This window comes from Plodia interpunctella, chromosome 26, assembly GCF_027563975.2.
Source record: "Plodia interpunctella isolate USDA-ARS_2022_Savannah chromosome 26, ilPloInte3.2, whole genome shotgun sequence".
In the NCBI taxonomy this organism is placed as follows: Eukaryota; Metazoa; Arthropoda; class Insecta; order Lepidoptera; family Pyralidae; genus Plodia; species Plodia interpunctella.
The window spans coordinates 942,137-958,744 of NC_071319.1; the positions used below are offsets into that span (position 1 = coordinate 942,137).

At 34.4% G+C, this 16,608-nt stretch overlaps 1 protein-coding gene across 1 annotated transcript in view; it reads left to right on the plus strand.

The window, feature by feature from the left end:
• Positions 1-2,781: 2,781 nt before the first annotated feature.
• The window catches only part of sns (sticks and stones), a 263,332-nt gene continuing 249,505 nt past the window's right edge, over positions 2,782-16,608 (plus strand). The window contains exon 1 of the mRNA XM_053765040.1: positions 2,782-2,966. The gene's annotated coding sequence lies outside the window, so the exon portion shown is untranslated. The remainder of the gene's footprint in view (positions 2,967-16,608) is intronic.

Here is a 16,608-nt window from a genome sequence, read left to right on the forward strand (position 1 = left end):
ATCAGTTGACTGGAATATATGTCCCTTATAGTCGCTTCGTATGATGTCCTCGGGGGGTAAAGGTAACTTCGTCCACGTGCAAAATACGAAGCATTTAAAATATTATTAGTTTTTGTTTTATTGATTACCAATTGGATTATCGCTCAGAAGTTTGGAAATTTGAAAAATTGTATTAGCTTTTGCACGCGGCTTCGCCCGTGTTATTTGTTCTCTGCGGCGAACGTGGACACAGACGTCATCTTCATAGAAACTTTCACCCCCCATTTTAGTCACACATTCCAAATTTCATCAAAATCAGTCCAACGGTTAAGCCGTGAAAGCGAAACAGACAGACATTTGCATTTATAATATTAGCAATGGCTTTTTGTTTTATTGATTACCAAATCTTCGCTCTGAAGTTTAGAAAAATGAGAAATATATAATTTGTATTTTAATACCGTAATTTAAGGCACTGTCGACCCTCATAAAAAATCACAATTCAAAATGAATTTAAGGAGCAATCAACAATTCATTTATATGCTTGAAAGGGGACACCAATCGACTAAACAATTTTTGTAAGCATGTGCTTTTAAAGTATTAAGAAATTAAACTAAAATTAAAACCCAAACTCCGTAATAAACTAAAAATAACTGCTCCCCTTTCATTTTCCATTGAAATATACCTCCACAGAAATAATTATCATTAAACCGTCTCTGTCCTTTCACAAAATAACCCTAAATGATTCGCCTTGGGGTAGATAGAGAGGATGTATTTTATGTCTCCCTCGCGCACCGGATTCCAAAAAAGACCTACTCCAGACATTTTGAAGAGCGTACAAATTTGAAAGAAAGAAAAAAAACGTTGAAAAAAATTTTGCGTACGGAAAAGAGTTTATAATAGAATATATACGTACAGGCTGATTTCCAGTCGATGTACTGTGAACAACTTTTCGTTTGGAATCAGCCGATCCATAAATTTTTCAACAAGTTAAGTATTTAGTTTTGTATTTTTTTGAGTTTATCGCGAACAGACAGACAGACGTGACAGAGGACTTTGTTTTATGTAAGGATAAGGATAAACCAATTTACCTATTAAATTATATATGACTCAAAACGGATCTATTAATCTAATAAGTCGAAGATTTGTCCTCAGATTACCTAACAAATAGAATGTACACAAGGATACCCGTTCGAATCCAGTTATATGCCAGTAGGCCGGTGAAGGGTTAAGCGACATTTGTATGTCCTTGTCAGAGATGGGATGTTAAAAGTTGTCCAAAGAAACACATAGATACGTGCGAAAAACATTCGACAAATCTTTGCAGTCGGGTAAAAAATCACTCTGTAGGTCCAAAGTCACCAAAACAATTTTAGGGATTCGGACCAGTTAACTTTCCCTCTTTAACCATCGAATATACTACGCAACATGTGTGTGTGTGTATATGTTTGTTTGTAAAACCCTATAAAATGAAGCTACACAAAAATTCATTTGTTTACGTTCACACTACTGATAAATTAGTGACTAATAAAAAACTCGGTAGCGCGTTGTCCTAATTTTTTGTTCACACGAACCATTTTTTTTTCGATATCCATTTTTTGATACCTGATACCAACTTGGAAGTTCGTCTAAGAAAATTAACTTTCAACCTTATTCCAACGCGATTGGGCTGAACATCCTATAATTTTATGTTGTAAATATGAATGGATGAAGTTTGCCCAGACATTTTCAAGTATCAGTCACTTGGATTTTTTATTATTATTTGAGACAGGTGTTTTGTGTCTGTTCCACTGTTCCAACTCTGTCTTGGATTGGTATGTTTAATATTAAAAATACGCATTGACAGCGCAGAGTTGATAGTTTTTTTTTTTTTTTGTAAGTTTATGGAACTTTTTTTTTAAATTGGTATTTTTGTTTCTTAAAGGCTAAAAGAAACTTCTTCTCGATTTTAGACCGTCGCGGTCCAGTCTAGATATTTTTATTATACTATCTAATCTACTATCCTATTAAATGCGAAAGTTTGTGAGGACGTACGTGTGTATGTATGTTACTCTTTCACACAAAATGTACTGGACGGATTGTTGTGAAATTTAGTAAACGGATAGGATTATAACCTGGAATAATGCATATGTTACTTTTACCCCGAAATTCCTACGGGAACGTATCTTCGGAGCTTCCCAGGGCGCAGCTATTTAAATGGTGTAATTTCTATTAATTGATTTAGTTAAAACTATATGGAAAATCAGTTGTTTACTGTATGTTAATCTCTAAATTCTCATTCATTCTGTTTCAAGAAAAATATGAATGAATGAAATTGTTTGTATTATAAGTATCCATTGATACGTGATAGTTTTCAATAAGAACAGTGTTTCAGTCTACATGGTTCGTTAGATAATGAAACGAACTCCTTTTCTCGATATGTACCTACCTACTAGCAACTCGCGGCTTCGCTCGGGCAAAACCAGTATAAAACTTGTTACTCCTGAAGGTTTACTAGGAGTTTATTCATTACAAACAAAAATACAAAATTTTCTTTTTACAATATCAGAAGATGGATTAATATTTTCTTTTATACCTAAAAGAAAACAATTTGTAACTGGCCGAAAAAAACCTTTCCTAAAACAGGGTTAACCTGCATTCCTGGCTGCAAAGAAAAAAAAAGAAAATTCAAGCGCGTTCGAATTTCAAACGGCGTACTAACGCAACCCTCATCAGGCTACGTCCACGCAGGCTCTGGAACCCGGGCCGCTTTACTGATCAGCCCCTCCTCCCGCGCAGCCTCTACCCCCTCTCACCACACCCTCCGTCAAACCGCTCGTAGCTCTCGTGCGGTACGGACGCGTGCTCCGTCGCGTAGCCCCACACACCTGTGGCATTTCGCCCCGCGAAAAGGACAGAAAGTGTGCGTATTCCTCTGTCCCGTTCCAATTCGTGCGTTCGATTTTTGTTTTTGTTTTTCGCAAGGATTACAGTGGGATAGTGCTGTGCTAGTGAGTGTTTTTTTATGAATGAAAACCGGTTTACACCGGATGATTTAAATTATGAAACCAGTCGCCAAAATCGCCGATTTCCGCTGATACCAAACCCGTGGGAGCGTTTGCTGTTAATGATCTCTTTTAATGAGAATTGATAAGGTTTGAACGCCGGTTTTTTATGACCCACAGGAACTATAATGTTTTAAGTGCCTGATACTCCGTTGGACTATATAGAGGGAGGGTACAATAGTAATTTTCATGGAAAAGTCAAGTATGAAACGTTGGTATGGCGCGTTTTAAATGAGACATAGGGAATAAATCCGCACTGCAGGTTTTCAACATTTTTTCGTGGGTGTCTGAAAATTTTCCAGACTGTTCGAAACTTGAAATTTAAATTTGGGAATTATTTTTTTCCTTTATCGTTAACCACTCTGTGGCCAGGATTATTCCTGTAAACGCTGAAATTTTTTAAAATTTTCATTTCCATTATTAGATCGTGAAAATTAAAATTCGATTTTCGTTTCACGGTTTTTCTTGAGAATTTAAAGTTTCACATCGATTTTATTCATTATTTAGATTGTGAAAATTAAGATACGTTTCTCGTTTCACGGTTTTTCTTGAAAATCTAACGTTTCATATAGATTTATACACAATTTCCCTGAAATCCGAAAAAAACTTAATCGCCATTTCTGGAAAATAATTGAAATTTACTAATTTATTTTAACAATTTTCCTGTAAACTGGAAAATCTTAACAATGTTCTCAATTCTAACTATCCTTGTGTTGACAGAGTCCAATCATATTAACAGACTAAATTTTAGTAATTACTGATGGAAGAATGGGGGGTGGGGGGTTGAATGCTTTGCTCAATGTGAAAAGACGACAGCTGGATAGCGTAATTAGATTTTTTATGATAAGCCCATTCCTTTGATCAAATTTTGCGCGGGAAATAAGGACAATCGAATACAAATAAAATTGTGGTTTTAAAATTTCTTATTAAAATTAGACTTATAAGAATATTATTTGAACGTTTGCCGAAAGGTTTGGGTTTGAAATGTATGCATTTAATAAATTGAAATAGAATCTTATCAGAATCTTATGTCGTATAATTAAACCAGTAAAAGTAGTTAATTTTTTTTTAAGTACTTGTAATATATAAATAATTTAATTAATTATGTAGCTATATCGTTCCAAGTTAAAAAAAATGAAACCAATCACAAATATTATATACGCGTAAGTTTGTGAGGATGTAGGTATGTGTGTTTGTTTGTTGTTCACGCGAAATCTACTCGATGGATTGTTATGAAATTTGGTAAACGGGTAGCATATAACCTTGAATAAAACATAGGGTACTTTTTATCCCTGAATTTCCACGGAAGCGAAGCCTAGTTTTAGTGTTAATATCCTACATCGTTTAAAGCTTAGCAAAATAATTGATTTTAAAGTTTCCAAAAGGTCCCGGGTTCGATCCCCGGTCGGGTCATGATCGAAAATGATATTTTTCTGATTGGCCCGGTATATATATATATATATATATAATAATACCCATAACACAAGTTAGTTACTTTGGGGCTAGCTCAATCTGTGTGATTTGTCCTAATGTATTTATTAAAAATCACATCCTTACCTAATTCAAATTCATATTCAAAATTCTTTATTCAATTTAGGATGATATACATCACTTATTGACGTCAAAAAAATTACTTAAACTAAGTCTACTGCCGGCTTCCAAAGCGCAAGTGAAGAAGAAGCGGCGCAACAAACTTCACCGCAGCCTTTTCTCCAAGGACGTCAATTAACAAATATAGGTCTTATACACATATTAAAAATTAGGAGGATGAATTTACATCATTATTAGAAATGTCAAAATTTGAATAAATAAATAAAATAAAAGTTGTATTTCCAATAAAATATATTGATATATATAAATAAAAAGCTAAATGTACAAAACGTACGTAATAATGTCATAAATTAATTACATATGTTGTGAGGATACTGCACCATGCTTGGGCCAAACATTATTGTCGTTCACATAATCATCAGACTTGTAATATGCCTTTTTACAAAGTACTTCTTTTATATAATTTCTAAACCTTACATAGGTAATTTTTAGCTTTAATAAGGTTATAAGAATACGCATCAATAGATTTAATCTCAGAAAATTTGAATGACTAGTTTATGTCCGCGGCTTCACCCTGCGAAAAAAAAAAACAAATCCAATTATTTATGTTTTTAAAATATATATACAAATAAAATAAATATTACTTTTAATAAGCAAACATCATAAATTATATTCGAAATAAACTTTCCTATCGTACACTTCAAATTCAACTTTAACAACACATGATATGGTTCAAAATGAGTTCACAGAAAAAATTATAGAATTTCCACTATCAAATGTATTTGAATTTCAACCTTGATACTTTAAAAATAGGGTTGAAAATGGATTGTCCTAAGTTTTCTAAGGGTCGAAGGGCAAAATGTCGCAGATTCTCAATAGCATCCCTTTATCCTTTACCCATTTGCCCTGTCTTGGCCTACGTAGTTGAGTATTCATTTTGGGAATTCAGTATATTATAAGGTGATCATTTTTTGAAGACCCAATTCAATTTTTCGTCATGAGGTAACCCAAACACACAGTGATAACATTCCAAAAATACATAAACTTGTAAACAATTAATGGTAAGCCCTTCTGGCATAAATAATAATATAAATAAATAAATATATTAGGACAAATCACACAGATTGAGCTAGTCCCAAAGTAAGTTCGAGACTTGTGTTATGGGATACTAACTCAACGATACTATATTTTATAACAAATACATATATAGATAAACATCCAAGACCCGGGCTAATCAGAAAAAGATCATTTTCCATCATGACCCGACCGGGGATCGAACCCGGGACCTCTCGGTTCAGAGGCAAGCACTTTACCACTGCGCCACCGAGGTCGTCCTCGGTGGCATGATAGGGACCAACACTGTTTAATTAAATTTCTTTCGACATTTCTACAGCCTTTAAAAAAATTAAAAAATAACAAATGGACAACACTCAACGGTCCGCACTAAGCACTAACTGACGTGGGTCCGATGGACACAAACACAGGAACGGGCACAACACACAGAACCGCAAACAAATATCTGTGATTTTTTTTACAAAAATTAGCCTGCGCTGGGAGTCGAACCCAGGACTTACAGATAGCGGACATGGTGACCACTATACCACGGAGATCGTCAAATTCTACTAATATAATAAATGCGAAAGTTTGTGTGTGTGTATTTTTGTTATTCTTTGACGTAAAATCTAATGTACGGATTGTTATAAAATTTAGTACACGGGTAGAATATAACCTTATCCCGAAATGGATATTTATCCCTTATAGAAGTATGGATTAATATCATATAAAATACATGTTAAAATAATTATAATAAAGATCCTTACTAATCGATTTAAATCGTACTTTCAACTAAAAACATTACACTACTTTATGGATATTTGCGTAAAACTTCACTTAGCTATCGAAAATTCGAAACCCTTACTTCAGTCGGCTTAAATCAAAATTGGATTTGATTCACTTCGCTGCCCTAATGTATTTTTTTTTTGGGTACAATTTTCTGTTTTGTAACAAGATTTCGATTGCCATTAGTATCGACGGATCGATTTTATCTATAAAAGGAATGTGACGGCCATTTTTAACCCCCGATGCAAAAAGAGGGGTGTTATAAATTTAACGTCTGTATCTCTGTGTTATCGTAACTCGCAAACGGATGAACCGATTTTTCATTTGCTTTATTTTATGTCATAGATGATTTTATACCGAGTGTACTTAGCCATGTTTCATGAAAATCGGTTCAGCCGTTCAAATGTTGTAGCGAAATGAATATTGAAAGTCGGGGATTTTTACATATATTCCTATGGTTAAAAACAATTTATAAAAGAAAATTATTCAGTTTGTCACCATTAAATAGTGAAAGAGAAACAAACATACATACGGCCTCAAAAACTTTCGCATTTATAATATTAGAAGGAAGCAATAAAAGCCGACAACATCATAATTCATATGAATTAAACTTGTTAAATCTCTTTTAGCGGATTTCAAAATGAAAATCAACAAAAAATATTCCGGTATGTTCACGGGAACTAATTTGTGATAAATGTTCGGAAATGATTCGTAATACTTGGAATGTTTTCGGCGAATTTCCCTATACCTATATACTTCGATGAGAATCAGTTTATTTTTAAATGGTAGTTAACATGGCAACGGCTATTTATAGCTTCGTTTACCTTCCACGCGCATGAAGTTAAAAAAAAAGGACACAATAAAATGTTTTTTTAGAAATTTATATATGTAAAAAAACAACCAAACACGACACTAAATGACTGACTGACATATCAACGCACAGCCCAAACCGCTGGGTCTAGAAACTTCAAATTTAGCACGTAGGTTCCTTATGTGGTCTAGGGGTGCACTAAGAAAGGATTTTTGAAAATTCGTAGGTAAAAAGGTAAAAAGGGGGTTCAAAGTTTGTATGGGGAAACTAGATTTAGTCTAAATATTTCACTGAAGGGAAAATCACGTGGGCGAAGCCGCGCGCTAAAGCTATTTTTCTTATATTTTTTTCGGATGATTATTATAATTAATTATGGTTAATTTATATTTTTTTTATAAGATATTTATAAAAAAAAATATAAATTTAACCTAACTTTATATTACAAATGGAAAAGTCTCTAAGTTACGCTTTCACGGCTAAACCGTTCGACCGATTTTGATGATATTTACTATGCATGTAGTTGAAAAGCCCCGTTCAAACATAGGCTACTTTAAAAAAAAATCACTCACAAAAGAGTAGGGTAAAAGTTTGTATGAAATTCATGTTGAAAATATTACCAAACACGACTTAATTCGCTTCACACAAAAATAGTCATATAAATCAAAAAATATAGTTATTATCATAACTACACTTTTTGTGTTTAACCATTCCAGATTTCTGATTTTTATGATATTCCATACTATTCTACGCTGAAGAAGTCGCGGGTAAACCTAACGTTATTCTAAAACAGAACAATGCAAAGGTCAAAAGATACTATACTAATACAAGTGGATTAAAAATTCATGACGATCGTAAAGCCCTGTGTTATTTGATAGGGAAACTCTGTGTTGATATAAAACAGTTATTCCAGATAAAGGTATACGCCCACTGTTGTTTTATCAAAATGGGTCGATTAGAAAGCGACTTTTAAGCTTTAAAGTTGAACGGTTTTGAAAGTAAATAATTTTAAAGAGTAACAAGCTTTGGCCAATATTACAAGCTATCTTAGTTTCATCTGTTCCGGTGTTTGCTTGTCTGTTTTTAGTCATATATCTTGCGAGTTAGATTTTCACCTATTGCCAGTTGTCCTACAGAATTGAAATTTCCCGCGTCGCTTCAGTTTCCATGACAATGCATTATTATAATCTGATATTGCACCCAAGTTCTGCTCCCAACGAGGGAAGTCCTCAACGATTTACAGCACCGACATGGGTTCGTCGATGCGTTAATAGCCACAAGATCTCACTGACGACATAAAAGCTTGTCGCAAAAATGACATTTAAAAAAAAAAAAAAATTAGTTACTAGCTGCGCCCCGGCGCTTCGCCCTCGTGGGAATTTCGGGATAAAAGTACCCTATGTGTTATTCCAAATTATTTTCTAGCCATGTACCAAATTTCATAACAATCTGTCCATTAGATGACGCGTGAAGAGGTAACAAACAAACTTACTTTCGCATTTATAATATTAGCTGGGATACTCGAGCGAAGCCAGGGCGGCATGTGAGCGAACGAGTATAGTTTGATCATTACAATTTTAACTCGGCAGCCACATAACAGAGCTCCGGATGTAAAACCGGTAACTGGTAGGCTTCAACCGGTCAGGTAACTTGATCAACTTGACCATATCAAAGTGAATATTATGAATGAGATTGTGTATTTATAAATACGATAGGTAGATATACGAGTTTGCCATGAAAGACTGCAGCAGTAATTAAAAATGTTATTTAAATTACTGTATATATTTAACGGCAATCTATATAAACCAGGTATTTTAAAGGATACCTGGGCAAAGTATAAAATAAATAATATTTCATATATTATTTAGACGTTATTATAAGACTATTTTTAAGCCCCGAAGCAAAAAGAGGGGTGTTATAAGTTCAACGTGTCTGTGTATCTGTCTGTGGATACAGCTACGATATAGCTACGATAGCTACCAAACGGATGAACCGATTTTCGTTTAGTATTTTTTGCGACATAGATAATTTTGTCCCGAGTGTTCCATTCCCGAGTGAGCCATTCAAAAGTTGTACCGAAAAGAATATTGAAAGTCGAGGTTTTCTAATTTGTGTGTCAAATAAAATTCTATTTTATAATATCTTTATTATAACCAGCCATTTATAACCAAACCAATTTATGATTCTATTTGTAACTACACAAGTTTTTGTAACACGTGCGCGCTATTTGTGCACTTGTGCGTTGGTCCGTGTGTCTGTCCGAAAATATGTCTGAAACGTTGTCAGAACTAGGCACTGATAGGTTACTAGATTTTTAGTTATAGGGAGTTTAAAATTTTGTCGTTTCACTTTTGATTTGATGTCCATTATATTTACAATGTCAAAATCATAAATTGACGACCTCGGTGGCGCAGTGGTAAAATGCTTGCCTCTGAACCGAGAGGTCCCGGGTTCGATCCCCGGTCGGGTCATGATGGAAAAATGATGGATGAATGATCTTTTTCTAATTGGCCCGGGTCTTGGATGTTTATCTATATATATATATATATATATATATTACTATATTAATAAACTAACGTCCCGTGCCGGCTTCGCTCGGGTAACTTAGTACAATAGTATACACTAAACCTTCCTCAGGTATCGCACTATTTATTTAAAAAACCCGTATCAAAATCCGTTGCGTAGTTTTAAAGATCTAAGCATACATAGGGACAGACAGCGGGAAGCGACTTTATTTTATACCATGTAGTGATTACCTTATCATTAAAATTACCTAATCTTGGTTTGAGTTTTGTCCATTATATCATTAGACGACCTCTGTGGCCTAGTGGTCATCATGCCGGATTGCTACACGAGGTCCCAGGTTCGATCCCCGATCAGGTCAAAATGGAAAGTGATCTTTTTCTAACTGGCCCGGGTCTTGGATGTTTATCTATATATGTATATGTTATAGAATATAGTATCGTTGAGTTAGTATCCCATAACACAAGTCTCGAACTTTGGGGCTAACCTACTCTCTGTAAATTTATATTTATATTAAACTAGCTGTGCACCTGGGCTTCGCTCCCGTGGAAATTACGGGATAAAAAGTACCCTATGTGTTATTCCAGATTATATTCTACGCGTGTACCAAATTTCATAACAATCCGTCCAGTAAATTTCGCGTGAAAGAGTAACATACACACATACATGCTCACAAACTTTCGCATTTATAATATTAATAGAATTATTAATTCGTCTTTACTGTACATTGAAATAAAGTGCCAAAAACAAATGCCCAACGTTACGACAAGCATTTGTTTTGTGGACGTCTCACAATTGAAAACACCCTGTGTCGATACCCCACGTCTCTGCCATGCAATGTGTTGCCCACACCAGCCAGATGTGTGCTTATTAATATTTTTTGTTTATTGCAACACCCGCGAATATTATAATGTTTTACATTTTTATGTTTTGAATCGAATGTTCTTAGGGTTAGTTGAGTACCAGTAAAATTTCACGTCAACTCTAAACTGCGTTCCGTTGACGTTTAGAGAAAATGGCGTGATTTGCGTTTTTCTGCGCATGTTAAAGTTGAGTGGTGCAACCCGCTGTAAGTAGTCTATTTTCCTTGTTGTTTTAAATAATATCTTATAATATTTTCGCGGTTCATCCGGGACTGTGACGCCGCAAAGCCTCACTATTTCGTAGATTCGCCTGTGATTTTACAGAAGTAGAAAAAAATCTATAATTTTGCTTAATTTATCGTTTTTTTTTTCTTTTTAGATATATTTTGTAATTTTATTCATATTATCAGTAATTTCTTCAAGACAATTATATTCTCAGTATCCAAATTTATTTCTAGTTTTTGAATTGACCATATTCTTTTCAATTTGTAATTTTTTTTTTGTTTCTAAAAAGTTGCCAGAATGTTTGCTATACTTATTATTTAAAAAAAAATGCAACACTGGCCGGTTCGTTGTGTAAAAAATAAATTAAAAACGATTGTGAAACGACAGTTGTTAAGCACATGTGTAAGTTCCCACGCGTCGTATATTTTTGTTTGTATGTCCGCATGTCTTAGGTTCATGGACTACGAGTTGCGGAATATTAAGGACCTGTTACACTGCCGATGAAGTATCGGATAGCCTCTGGTTTCTTTCATCAGAGCGTTTTCTTAGTTACTTCCTTAGCCGTTGAGCGTCGGAGCTTTCTCATTTTTCCGTCTCCACTTCGCGCGGTCGTCGGCATCCCTAGTTGTCAGACCATTGTCACGCATATCATCCTTGACGACATCGAGCCAGCACTTGGGTTTACCCCTTCTGCCAGGGCAAAAATAGGAACACTTCCTTATCCTCCCATGATCTTGCATTCAGGAACGGCTCCAAACGTGGGAACTGTTTACCGCACGGACATGAATTTTTGTCACGCATTGAATGCAATAAGATCTCTTTGACAACAACAGCTTTTGTTAACAAATTAATTTGTTACACAAATTTAAAAAAAAAAATAGTCTTTCAATATTCATTTCGGTATATACAACTTTTGAACGGCTGAACTGATATTGATCAAACATATCTAAGAACCACCGCATAAAAAATAGCTATCAAATAAAAAAACCGCATCCAAATCGGTTCACCCGTTGATGAGCTACGGTGACACGTACACGAACAGACAGACATACACACTTTGCGTCTGGAGTTAATAATAACATTTTTGCAAAAAAATCCTATTTCACTTAATGCTATACCAAATCGATAATGCTGATCAATTCCCCTAATTCATTGTCCAATATAATCCATACTAGTCATAATGCCATATAACTATGATTTGGCAGTAAAACTGTAACATAATAACTTTATATGTTAATAAAACATAGTATAAACTGTCAAGGGTGGTGTAATTTATGACACATAAATTTATATGTGTTTATAATATAATATTTACGAGAAACTAACGGTTTTACAACTCGTAAGTTTAAACACAAACGATTTGACCTTTTTGTTTTGTATTTTGCAACATTTTATTCAAATTTTTTATTTAAAATTAGCTTTTGCCCGCGTATTCGTCTGCTTTTATTTTCCGGGATGAAAGGTACCCTAAGCCCTTCTGCGTACTTCAAACTACATGTATGTAAAATTTCAAGAAGATCGGTTGAGTAGATAGAGCGTGAAGAGGTAACAAACTTACTTTCGCATTTATAATATTAGTTAGGATTTCACTACATAAATACTTTAAATAAAATTTAATATTATTTGATTTATTTAAACACTTTTCGCATCAATTAACAGTACTTTGGTCTTAGGTGTCCGTTCGTCTTTAACTTTGGTAGCCAAAACCCACTTTAGGCCATTAAGTTTCTTTTAACTTGATTTGTTTCGACATACAATCTTTTGAACCCACGCGCCGCGCACAACCTACTTTAGTGATGTTTGGCTTAAATTACAAGCTTATGAGAATTTAACTAATAACAGTGCGGCGTGTGGTTGCGCCCTAGAATAGGACTGTATAAATGATGGCTCGTGGTGTTGTGGAGCAAGCAATATTAATCAACTGTCCACTGCAAAAAGTAAAAAGTGTTTTTTTTATTGGCACGAAAGACAAAGAGGAAGAGAGAGCATTTTTAAATGTGAGCTAATTAGTGTTGCTATAATTAAAAATTTCCAATTTAGTGTTGGGATTTCCAACAAGGACCACACCATATCCTCCCGTGGATGTCGTACGAGGAACACGCGTAGCCTTAATGGATGATAACATTGCTAAAGTTGACACGTCAGGCAGCCGAGCCGATTGTAAAATAAAAGCCGAATATTCAAAATTTTACTTTAATGTTTTCCGGGAACCTTGCAACCGGCAATATCCAATGGGTGAGAAGCAGTGATCCGAAATGTTATAGTAGCTTTTCGAGAAATATTATTCATTATTATAATTTGACGTGAAAACGTATAATAACTGGATAAATGCTAGACTTTGAGAATGATATAATAAAAAAAATAAAAAAAATAAATTAATCAAAGTTGACAAACTTGGGACTTTATCACAGGCAGCGTAACCACTAGACCACTGGTTAAGACGCTGCCTGTGATTAATAAAGTCCCAAGTTTGAATACTAATTGTGCTAAATTTGTTGCATAGTTTAAAATTCAATTACTTGCTAAGTTTTTATTATTACGATGATCTTAGTTTAGTTAAATTATTTACTCAACAAAATCTTCGTACATATATTAAGACAAATCACACAGATTGAGCTAGCCCCAAAGTAAGTTCGAGACTTGTGTTATGGGATACTAACTCAACGATACTATATTTTATAACAAATACTTATATAGATTAACATCCGAGACCCGGGCCGGGCCGGTTCAGAGGCAAGCACTTTACGACTGCACCACCGGGGTCGTCAATATTATCAAGCCTGTTATATAAATTACACCAAATTAATATAGAATATATCGCTTGTTAGTATGAATTAATCGAACCTCTGAGCCTATGTCCGACATCCGATCCCGATTGACATTGACATATAAATTGTTATATACATGTAAATTATACTTGTATATGTTATATATATATAAATATATATGTATATGAATTGTATGTTATATACATACAATTTATATACATATAAATTGACTGTTCTATGTTTAGAAAGATAGTTCTCTCAACCTATCGCCGGTTGACTGTAAGAGATCCCTACATGGGATTTCTTGGTTGACCGAGCGAGCGAAGCGAACGAAGTCTACAAAATCAACTTGGGGCAAAATATATATTTTATATATAACATTCGAACCGTTGGTCTGATTTTGGTGAAATTTAAAAACTATGCAGGATCTGCCAATAGAATTGTGAAGTTCGTGGGGCAACAAAATCGGTTATGCCGTTTTTGAAATATTCACAATTTTGTAAACACTCATCAAAATGTGTTTGCGAGATCTAATTTCGTGGCGAACGACTGGTATTACAAACAAACAAGTCTTCATAACGTCTGAGGAATATTTGCCCGATTTAAATCGAAGGATTCATTGACGCTAACTATTGCAAAAATGGTTCGGAAATCGTTTTAAATTTTGAAATATCTATTTATATATTTTTGAAAATGATGAGATAATAAAAAATCTGAAATCGAGCTTGAAATTGTCTTGACCACTGAGTTGTCAAGAGCACTGTCCCGGATAGACAGGGGCTCGGGTTCAATTCCCGAATCCGAATCACGAATTTTTTCATTTCATTACTTTCAAAAATAAGTTAAAAAGCGTGTGTGACATATAAATGTCAAATCCATTTAAATCTAGACATGTAGATACATATTTGATATATTTAATTTGATTTATAAATCTTGCTTTTCATTGCCCTTAAAGGAAAGTAGGTCAGGAATAAAATTATGGGATACATATATACAATAATTACATTGGTGTTTAGGCCCTGAATTTTGCATTGAAGTTCTAAGTTGGCAACATTGATAGATATTAAAGATTTTTGTTCGTTATCAATGTCGTATCAAGAAGTGAAGGTGTTTGCTTTGGAGAGAGAACAATGGAAGGAGCTCCACCGGCAAGAGCCTCGCTCTTATATAACATGAATTATATTTTGTTTCTTTTTTTTTATGCACCAAACAAATTTATTAATATTCGGTTCTCATTAACGCTTCTGCGTATATTTTGTACCAAACTACAGCTGACGCGTAGGCGTTTTTGAGCGGCAATTATTTTGTCTTTCTGTCTGTCTGTAGGCTTTGTTTTCCTAAAGTCAGCCGTTGAATCATATTCCCATTTGTGAAGTTTTTGATTTATACACATATTTTTTTTCCCTTCCGAGTGTATTTTTGGACAACAGTTCGGAAAATATTGTTTTATTCGTAAACTAAGTATACAGCTGCAAAAAGTAACTTTACAGCTCTCCAAAACAAAAATCACATTAATTCAATGCTCCGTTTTGACATGAAGTCGGTCAAACAATTTCACATTTCACATTCATATTATTATATTATCCATAATGATATTTGTGAAATCTAAATTACATTTATAATAACAAAAACACGCTATAAATAAAATACTTAAAAATGTGTCAAACATAGAATTTAAATGTCATTTTAGGGCCCATAAAAACTTTTTAATTTTCATCTCGGAATCAAAAGATACTGAGCCAATTTTTTAGAACATAAAAAGACACATTAATTTAGTAGATAAAACCAGTATTACGAGCGCAAAATATAGTTTGGTTAGAAGTGTACAAGTTCGATCATTGGTTATGAGTGTCATACGAGGCGAATAAAAAAAAAAAGGCGCTGAAAGGCAGCGATAACATTCCCAAGTAGGATTGATGTTATGCAAACGGACCGTTGCAAAATCATAGCCGGGTCTTACAAATTTCAAGGTCATTTTTGAAGTGAATACTTCTTTAGCGGCGTTGTGCACTTTGTGTGATGGGTGAAAAATGTTAAACTCGCGTCAGGACACGTGACCCTGATTGAAAATTCGTAAGACGTCAAAAATGCACAACGTTAATATTCCAGTTTTCACTTCTGCCCGGAGTGCAGACGTTTTTTTACGCGTGTTTTGTATGAGTGTAGTGTGTAGTAGTGAGACGTGAACACTAAGCCCTGTTTGCACTATCTCAAAAAAATTAACAAAATTTTTATTTTGTTGCATCCACGAAGTTATAATTCTGTAGAAGCCATGTTCTGCGTAACGTTACGGGCCCCGTTGTAAAAATCGACATAATATGATCCCCATCGTGTTCCACCATAAAATTTTTTCTCGCTTAATAAATACTGAATAGAATTTTTTTTACTTCGTAACAATTTTATGGTGGGTAATAATAATTTTGGGGAAAAAAATGGAGTATTGCATTAATTATAAGACTTTTATACAAGTAATTTGACGTTTGTTATATACTTCTAAAGTTCAAAGAGAAGAAAGAGAGAAACAAAAAAACAAAACATGTTGCACTCCTGGAACGCCGGCAGAAGTGAAAACTTGAATATTAACGTTGTGCACTTTTGACGTCTTACGAATTTTCGATCAGGGTCACGTGACCTGACGCGAGTTAAACATTTTTCACCCATCACAAAAAGTGCACAACGCCGCTAAAGAAGGTTTCACTTCAAAAAATATAAAATGTCATAATTGCTAGTGTGTTAGCTTTTGTGTACGCGTCCCTAGCAGGTGCATCCCATGGACAAATGGACCTCAGTCGTCATCCAACCGCACCGTTGCGTGTAACAAACACCTCTTGGTGTATATTAATAACTAGCTTTTGCCCGCGGCTTCGCCCGCGTGAATTTCATAGAAAAATCTCAGTATTTTTTTTATCGCGTACTCTATAAGACTATAATATCATATGATTAAAAATCGCATTTTTTCTCATCATTAGTTAAATTTCCTGTTTCCCGCTGCATGTCTCGTCCCGCAAACT